Consider the following 9,643-nt stretch of genomic DNA (forward strand, 5'->3'; position numbering starts at 1 on the left):
GTCATTCTCCCCTTGTACTTGGCCTTGGTGAGGCCGCAGCTGGAGTACTGCGTCCAGTTTTGGGCTCCACAATTCAAAAAGGATGTGGAGAAGCTTGAGAGAGTCCAGAGGACAGCCATGCACATGATCAGAGGTCAGGAAAACAGATCTTACGATGACAGGCTGAGAGCCATGGGACTCTTTAGCCTGGAAAAGCGCAGGCTCAGGGGTGATCTGATGGCCACCTATAAGTTTATCAAGGGTGACCACCAGGATCTGGGGGAACGTTTGTTCACCAGAGCGCCCCAAGGGATGACGAGGTCGAATGGTCACAAACTCCTGCAAGACCGTTTCAGGCTGGACATAAGGAAGAATTTCTTTACCGTCCGAGCCCCCAAGGTCTGGAACGGTCTGCCAGCGGAGGTGGTTCAAGCACCTACATTGAACACCTTCAAGAGTAAATTGGATGCTTATCTTGCTGGGATCCTATGACCCCAGCTGACTTCCTGCCCTTTGGGCAGGGGGCTGGACTCGATGATCTCCCAAGGTCCCTTCCAGCCCCGATGTCTATGAAATCTATGAAATTGGAAACTTATATGTGAGTCTTCCATGGAGATGGAAGAAGCTTACTTTCTTCCTTTTTGTTTCTGATAAAATTTCAAATCTTTTTTATTTCTTAAATCCAATACAAGTGAAATATTATAAAAGGAATTTGTTGAAGGGCAAATATAGGTGACATTCTTACTGGCAAGTTTCAAAAGATTTGTAAAAATGTAGTTGAAATGAGCAAAAATGAAGACATCGGGTGCCTGTACATGAGCAGGGAGGCTGCTCCGACAGAGCAGACTTGTCTGCTGGAGTGTGGTAATTACCTCATTCCAGCCAGCCTCCAGGTCTCATGTATCAGTGCCCCCACACTTCAAAATGGCGATGGGGCACTTTATCTAAAGCCCATCAAATGAGCTTTAGTTCAAGTGTCCCCATCACCTTTTTGAAGCATGAGGACACTGATATATGACATTCTGTGGTGCTTTAATTAGAGCATCCCTTGGAGCCTCTCTAATTAAAGCACCACCCCCATCCTCCGTAATCCCTGGACCATGTTTAAATCTATTTTGACCAGCTTTCTAAAGTGCATATATTAATGTACCAGATTAGGGATGGAAAAACGTCTTTTGTAGTGATGTTTACCACAAAACCTTAATGTAGTAGAGGAAGTTTTCTGGCAATAAAAAAATCCTAAGAAATCCAGTCATTTTAATCAGTATTGGTTTATAGCCTCAAAGAATGATGATATTACAGCATCCAAGCAAGGATTCCTCCAACTCATTCTAAGAAGAGTAAAAGGATATGTAGACATTAACAAGGAAGCTAGTAGTTGCCATGCAGTTTTGACAACCATTTACAAGCATGCATATTAAAATCATGCAGCTTTGATCATGCTCTACAAATTCAGAAATAGTAAATATGTATAAGATTTTGTGTAATATGTACCACAATTTTTGTAGCTTTAGGATTTGAGTATGACAGCTGGAGATAAGGCTGTATTAAAAAATGGCTCCAGGTTTTTGCCATCATAAATCATATTTTTGGCATCAATTTGTGTTCTCCTATATTTATGAAGCTAGTCTTGTGTCTGAAGTGTGTTTCTTTCAAATAAAAACAAATTAATTTAACTCTGATCTCAAAGCTAAATCTGAACATTATGGCTACTGTAGATTCCCTTATGTATACCATAAGCTTTATACTAATCTTAACTGTGTGTTCAATGAAGTGAATGAGCAGCCCCAAAGTGGAAAACAGAAATTATGCCATTCATTTTGGAATTTGGTAGAAGTAAAAAAAACAACTGTAACTAACTGAAGCATTGAACATTTCTGTAAGAAATTGTAGCAAGCATACTTTCAATATGAAATTCAATTTTTTAGTAAAAGCAGTATTTCAAATTGTTAAATGATCAAGGGATATATACACCACCTTTCACAGATCCTATCTGAAGTACTGTGGTTTTTTATAAATTTTAACTAGAATCTGCCTCCACTCTAGTTACTTTATTATATAGATCTGGGTATGGTGGCAAGAAAGAATCATTGGGTGTGTCTATGTGTTTTTATGTGTGCTAAACTTAATGCTCATTTGCCTAATGTACATTAAGGTGATTTAGGTACACGTCTGCCCATGCACATGCTAAGGCATATTAACATGCTGTGCAGACTGACTTGGGACTAAAGTCAGTCAACTTACACAGTGTTAATTTGCATTAGTGCATCTATATGCGCATTAAGGAGCTTTAGCTATGTATTCACACCTAAACTTGATACCTGCCTTTTCAGGTATCAAATTTAGGCACACATAGCCTAAAATTCCCATTTTTAACGTTCATTAAGGGCATGCATATGTAGACCCGTGCCCTTAATGTGCCTTAAAAATGCCTAATGTGTCATAAATCGGCATGTGTAGATGCACCCATTGAGTAGCATTGAGCCACTAAGGGAAAGTTGCTTGGGAAGTTGAGGAAAGGGAGGCATCATGGTTAGGGCAAAACTAAGTCCCAGGGGTCCCCTGCCATAATGACGATAGGTGATAGGAAACCAGGTGTAAATTAGAGCAGCCATTGACTCCTTTGGAGCCTGAAGAAGCAGGAGCAAAAAAGTACCTTAAATTCCATTTTGCTCTCACCACCACCTTGCCCAAAACAGATTGATGCATCCCAGGATTTGGGTGCATATTATTAGCATCTCCCATGGGAAACTTGAGTGAGCACATCAAAAAATGTTGTAAACTAAACTTATGGAATGCATGTCTGCTAAAACGGTAGTATTTGCCTTAAGCAGTGATCAGGACACCTGAAGCTTATCCTCAGGGATCTGTATTTAATCCAGTTTTCATTCAAGAATGGATAAATAGTAACCCAGAGAGTTAAAATGGTACATAATGGGTACATCTATACAAGACAGTTTACTGCATATTAGACTAATGCTCAGTAAAACATCAACATCTACTGTGCAGTAGATTCATTTAATGTACCATTTTCTAGTACCCTTAGATACAGGTACTAGAAATCAGCACATTAAACTGTGATGAATCGCACATGTAAAAACTGAGCGGGAGTAAATTGCTCTGTCAGACTAGGCAGCAGGAGGACACAGGGGCAAGGATAGCTGTCTTGGCAGCCAGTCAGTTGCTTCCCTGCCCTGTGGAGATTGGGACACATCCTGCTCTCCATGTGGCTGGGAAACCTGTCCTGGGTATCAAGCAACTACCTCCAAGCCAGATGGAGATTGGGATACATTCTGATATCCACAGGGCAGGGAAGTATCTGCCTGGCAACCAGGACAGTTGTCCCCCACCCTGCAGAGATCAGGACAAGCCCCCACACCCTTTGCCAGCCTGGGGCTGGTACCCAGGGGAGCCTGGAGCTCCCCTGAGAGCTGCAAGGGGGAAGGAGCAGCCCTCGATTGAACTGCTCCCATCATGAGCAAATTTGCTCCTGAGGAGTATGCATTCAGATGTATGTGGAGATACAATTTAGTGCACCTGAATTTTGTGTGTAGAAAATTCAGGCACGTTAGTTGCACAGGTAGATGTGCCTAATGCTGCTCTAAAGTACAGCCAATGGTATCAATTTTAGCAGTTTTACTTCAAATTAAAAATCCCTGTAGACACAAAACTTCCATTTAACTCTAATTCTGTGCTTTGCAAACCTGTCTTGTCTTTCTGAAATGCCACTGCCTTTTAAATTGTAGCATACACTGTAGAACATCTTAGCTGGTGTAAATCATCATGCCTTCACTAATTACAATGCATATTTTCTACTTTATTAAAGGTAAGAATCTAGTCCCCTGCCTATTAAAAAATCCTTTAGAATATCTCCACAAATATGCTCTTCAAAGGGAAAAGAAAAGGAACTAAAGTTTTTAAGAAGGTGGTTCAGATGTGACATTTTCCATGTAACTTATTATATCTCTTGTCAAAAGCCATTTTTAATACTCAAGGGAATTTCAAAGAAGAAATTTTTGTCCTACCTGTGAAAGAGGAGCCTCTCACTGGGGTAAAGAAAATTAACTCAAATAACCCTGAAAACTGTTAGAGGGGAAATTGCGAAGTACCTCCCATCCTGAGTCATTTTACGAATGTGCAAAACATATTCAACCATATAAGAAAATGACTGTTGATGTTTATTTTGACAGCTCCCTATCAGTTCTGGATTGCAGTGTAAATAAATTAGCTTAATTTTATTTTCATGTAGTTTGAAAATGTTTTCTTTTTATTGTTTCTCTCCTATAACAAAAGGTACTCAGATACCATAGTAAAATCCTAATGAAATAAGTGTCAAACTGTTATTGACCTTAGCAAAGCCAGGAATTTACCCTCTGTTTCCATTACCAGTATTTTTTCATCTTTTTAAAATCACAGCACCTATGGATTATTGTACTATTGGAACGGCAGAGAAAAATTAAGAAATATGGTCATTTATACGTGTGCTCTGGGAGTGGCATGGGGTGGCTTTAATCAACGTGGTTCTTGAAGAGCTGCTCTAATTAAAGTGGCAGGAATGTCTCATGTATACATGTCCCTGCACTTCAAAATGGCAGCAGGGGCACTTCTTTTAAAGCTCATCAAATGAGCTCTAGATAAAGTACCCTACCGTCATTTTGAAGTGCAGGGAAGCTGATACACGAGATGTGGGAGGTTGCCAGAGCACAGTAATTACCACACTCCAGCAGACTCTAATTGAGTCTGTCTCAATGCACTGTAATTATGTGTATAGGTGCCCTTTGAGATCCTTGCTTTTAATTACATGCTTCCTGCAACACTATTCAGCAAGTTTATCAAAACAGATATACATGTCTCATGACAGACTCACCAATGAATAAATTGTAGATGATTACATAAATAAAAGGTGAAGAACCTGTTGCAAGTATAGCCACATTTAAACTAAGTATTATGTCTGTATAAAATACCATTAAAATTTACACTCTGAAGTGACATTATTAGGCCAGCAAACCTTTGAAATACAGAACTGGCCTAGTACAGGCAGCAAAACTGTGCTCAGCTGTGTACTGATAGCTAAACAGCCAGAAGGGAGCTCTGCTTTTCCACTCTGCTCTCCAGCTCTTTTCCTAGTGATATACCCTGTACTTCTATCTATTAATCATTACTTTTGTAACAGGGAGCCTCTCAGGGCTGGGTCTCAGTGCCAGCTGCCCTCTTGTCCCTGGGTTAATCACCTGCCTAACTTTCCTGCCACACTTTGATAATTAAAATATGGAAGTTGATACTAAGGCGGGAGGCTACCTATTGCTCGCCCTGTTGACAAAGGCCTCTGTACACAATCCAACCTCCCCTTCTATGTTTCTCATGCCTCATAGATATTTTGTAAAGCTAGTTTGGCACTGGGACCCGAGCTCCAGAGTCTCACATGGGCCTCCCACTCCCCACTGGAGCTTGTGATCCTAGCACCCTCTCAGGGGGCTCACTCTTAGGTAGTTTTTCCCCCTTGTCAGGGCCCCTTCTCACTCAGAGCCCCTCTCTCTGGGTCACTCTACACTCTCAGCCCTTCACTGGGCCACTTCAGCTCTTCACTAGGCTGACCCATTGGGAGGTGGGGCCAGGAGTTTAGGTGCCCCAACCCACCTAATAACGGGGAGGTTCACAGTCCTGGTATTTGAGTGGGCCTGCCCCACCACAGGCAGATCCACCAGGCCTCCCTATCCCAGCAGGGTGCAGTTTTCAGTCATGCCCAGAACCATGAGTTTTCCTCCTTCCCCATAGCTTCACCCTTACCACCAAGCTGTTCCAGGATCAGCTTTTTAGCTTTTCAGTCTGATATTTCCTCCGTCTCTGTCAACAGCACTCTGCTGGCCCAGCTTATGTATCTGGACCCTAAAAATGACTGCCCTAATCAGGCACCTGGCTGCTCTCTGTTTTCAGCCTTTAAAGTGGCAGGCACCCAAAGGTGCACTGCCACACCTTTCATCGTGCAGCTCTTGACTCAAATTAATAAATCCAGCAGCAAAGCCTCCGTCCAGTGAACTTTCCCAAACCAGGATTTGTAGAGGAAGTAGACTGCCCAGCCGCACCCAAACAAGCATTGACATTTGGTTCCCTGGGGACAGTTAGCAGTGGTGCACCTTGCACCATAGTATTTGTCTCTGGGGAAAACCTGTGTCATGTGCGCTTTGGCACTTGGCAAAATACTCTGGAGTGGTAGGGGAGACTGGGACCAGCACTGTGCTTTACATGGGATCCTGGGGCTTCATGGGAAACTTGTGTCCCAGCCAGCCCCTCTGCAGCACACTGAGCTAAGTTGGAGCATCCCTTGGCTGGCAGGCTATTCCCAGAGCCCCCTTCCAGCTGGGGCTGCACCACGCTGGCTCAATGTGTTGCAGTCCCAGGTGCACATGTAAATGCTGTGCCCAGGAACAATAAACTCCAGTGCTAACTACATTGGAATTTATTGCATCACATTAATATTCATGTGTAGACATACCCCCTCTCTTCTATAACTCAAAAATTATTTCATTAGCCCCATTCCTGGTGCATGTCCATGAGGTCCTGGTGTATGTCCGCGAGGGGCCAGCAGGGGAGATTATGCTTAGGGGCAACCAACACTGCTTCCTTAGAGGCGGGTCCTGTCAGACCAACCTGGTGGCCTTCTACGACCAGGTCACAAAATCCTTAGACGCAGAGGTAGCAGTGGATGTAGTCTTTCTGGACTTTAGGAAGGTCTTCAACACTGTCTCTCACCCCATTTTTATTAAAAAAACTAGGAGACTGTGGCATCACCACGTACACAGTCAAATGGGTCACTAACTGGCTGGAGGCCCACACCCAGATAGTGGTGGTGGATGGGTCTTATTTGAGGGCAGTGGGGTTCCACAGGGCTTGGTCCTCAGGCCTGCACTGTTCAACATCATCATCAATGACTTCGGTGAGGGGGTAAAAAGCACTCTGTTCAAATTTGCAGATGACACCAAGATGTGGAGAAAAGTGGGCATGCTAGAAGGGAGGAATAGGCTGCAATTGGACCTAGACAGGTTACAGGGCTGGGTGGATGAGAACAGGATGGGTTTCAACACTGACAGTGCAAAGTAATGCACCTGGGGAGGAAGAACCAGCAGCATACCAACAGGCTGGGGAACTCCCTTCTCATCAGTGCAGAGGAAGAAAAGGATCTTGGAGTCATTATTGATGCCAAGATGAATGTGGGCAGGCAATGTGGGGACACGGTCAGGAAGGCTAACCGTACCTTGTCATGCATCCACAGGTGCATCTCAAGCAGGTCCAAGGAGGTGATTCTTCCCCTCTATGCAACACTGGTCAGGCTGCAGTTTGAGTATTGGGTGCTGCACTTCAGGAGGGATGTGCACAACATCGAGAGGGTACAGATCAGGGATCAGCAGAGCAGGCCCTACGAGGAGAGACTAAGGGAACTGAACCTGTTCAGCCTCTACAAGAGTAGGCTGAAGGGAGATCTAGTGGCCTGTTACAAACTAGTCAGTGGGGACCAGCAGGCATTGGGGGAGTCCCTGTTCCCCTGAGCTCTACCAGGAGTGACAAGAAATAATGGTCACAAGCTGGCAGTGAGTAGATTCAGGATAGACATCAAGAAGTGCTACTTCACTGTCAGGGCAGCTAGGATCTGGAATCAACTTCCAAGTGAAGTGGTGCTGGCTCCTACCTTGGGGGTCTTTAAGACAAGGCTAGACAGTCACCTTGCTGGGGTCGTTTGACCCCAGTACTCTTTCCTGCCATGGCAGGCGGTCAGACTTGACGATCTGCTCAGGTTCCTTCTGACCCTACCAACTATAAAACTTTGAAACAAAACAATAGGAATATTGTTTATATTATTCTATTAAATCCAAAAGTAATATTATGAAACCACACAAAAAAGGTAGGCCAATTATGGGCACTTTTCTATGATCAAGAAACATCATAGAAGTCCCCTTGTCTGAGTGTTTCAAAACTGGATTAGTCGAAAATCTTGTTCTGAAAGTGGATTCAATGACCAATGTCGTCTCAATTTCTACCATATTGAGTTTTTGTAAATGTGTTTCAGGAAAGAAGGAACAGGACTGTTCCTCCCTTGCTTTCACACCACAGGAAGAACTGGGAAGTGTTCCTGAGGCATGGGTTATAGATACTGCATCATCTCTTTTTTTTTTTTTTTGGTTTGTTTTCTTTGTGGAAGGCCTTGGAGCTCTAGTCATGAACCCGATTCCAGTTTGCCCTGTAAACACAAGATAAAGCTATGGTCTGGCTCTAAAGAGTTAACAAAAGTTCCTGTGGTTCTTGACTAGCACTTTTAAATCTTGTTAATGCTCATTTCTTTGTTAGACCAAAAAAGGGTACTATATAAAAATGTGTTTATCAAATGAGCAAAGTACTCTGCTGTTATTTGCTGTACTTGTCCATCAGATGAAAGGAAAAGACAATTCTTTGCCACTATATAATTCTGCCACATGAATAATTTTCCAGACAATCTCAATGATTTATTGAAGTTTATATTTTTAATGAAAACCATATTTAAAGAATGGTTTTTATTCATTTTTATCTGAATATAAGTGGCACAGCAGAGAATAATGTTCTGGATATCATGCTTATTATTTTTATTTGTTTGTGACAGATTCATAATTTTCTTTTGCCAGGCTGGAAACCACCCACTGTACAAAATGAATATTCAGGAGTTGTTGGCAGCTGTAGTCAATCTGATTTTTTCTAAAAAGCTAAATCATACAAAGAGAATGAAATTCCCATTTTTTGCATTTTATATATGAGATCTGCCTTAATATTACTGTTTTGTAAGCTTTTTGACACAGGATGACTAAGGATTCATATTCCTTTTTGAGAATGATCACTAAATAAATTGATATTGATGAATATATAGTATACTTGTTGCTATAAAAACAGTTGGAAAATTTTTATGCACAGTGCAGGCATATGTCCCATACAGAGTCAACTGTAAGATCAAGAACTTCATATACGTGAGGCAAATTACTTGCACAGGTTGTCATACTGAATACAATAGGATTATTCTTAAGGAGAAAGTTACTCATGTGTATTTGCTTGTCTTTGTCTAAGTTTTATAATTCTGGATGCATGATTGTGTCTAGGGAGAGAGGACTGAGCCTCAAAAATGTGCACATAGGTGTACCTTCTAGCCTTGTTACAGATGGGTATGGAGTGCTTTGAAGCCTAGCATTCCCTGTTGCATTCAGCACTTAAATTGAACCTCTGGTCAACCAAGAGCCCCTTAACTAGCAAGCCTCTGTGTCAGGACTTGCAAGATGGGCTCCTGCATTATAGAAATGCTCCCCCAACCTCTTACACCTCCTGTATGGTCCTTATGAATCACTGGAGCCATGTTATGCTGGTCAAAGAGGCATCCAGAATATCCCCCTGGAGTTACTGAACACATTTCTGATATTTTCAGGTTCATGTAGACTCATATTAATTTCTCTGGTTGAAACACATATCAATGTAGGGCAAAAAAATCAGCTTACAAAACTGCAATTGCATGTGAATTTGGCTGGATCATGTTATAAGGAAAATAGATTATTTTAGAGTTAGTTAAGAAGTTGTGTGTATGTGTGTGTGTGTGTGTGTGCGCACCCACATATGCGTGTATGTATATTTCAGTCCATGAAAGGAACATTTTTTC

This window comes from Crocodylus siamensis, chromosome 2 (assembly GCF_052110815.1).
Source record: "Crocodylus siamensis isolate JL-2025a chromosome 2, ASM5211081v1, whole genome shotgun sequence".
In the NCBI taxonomy this organism is placed as follows: domain Eukaryota; kingdom Metazoa; phylum Chordata; order Crocodylia; family Crocodylidae; genus Crocodylus; species Crocodylus siamensis.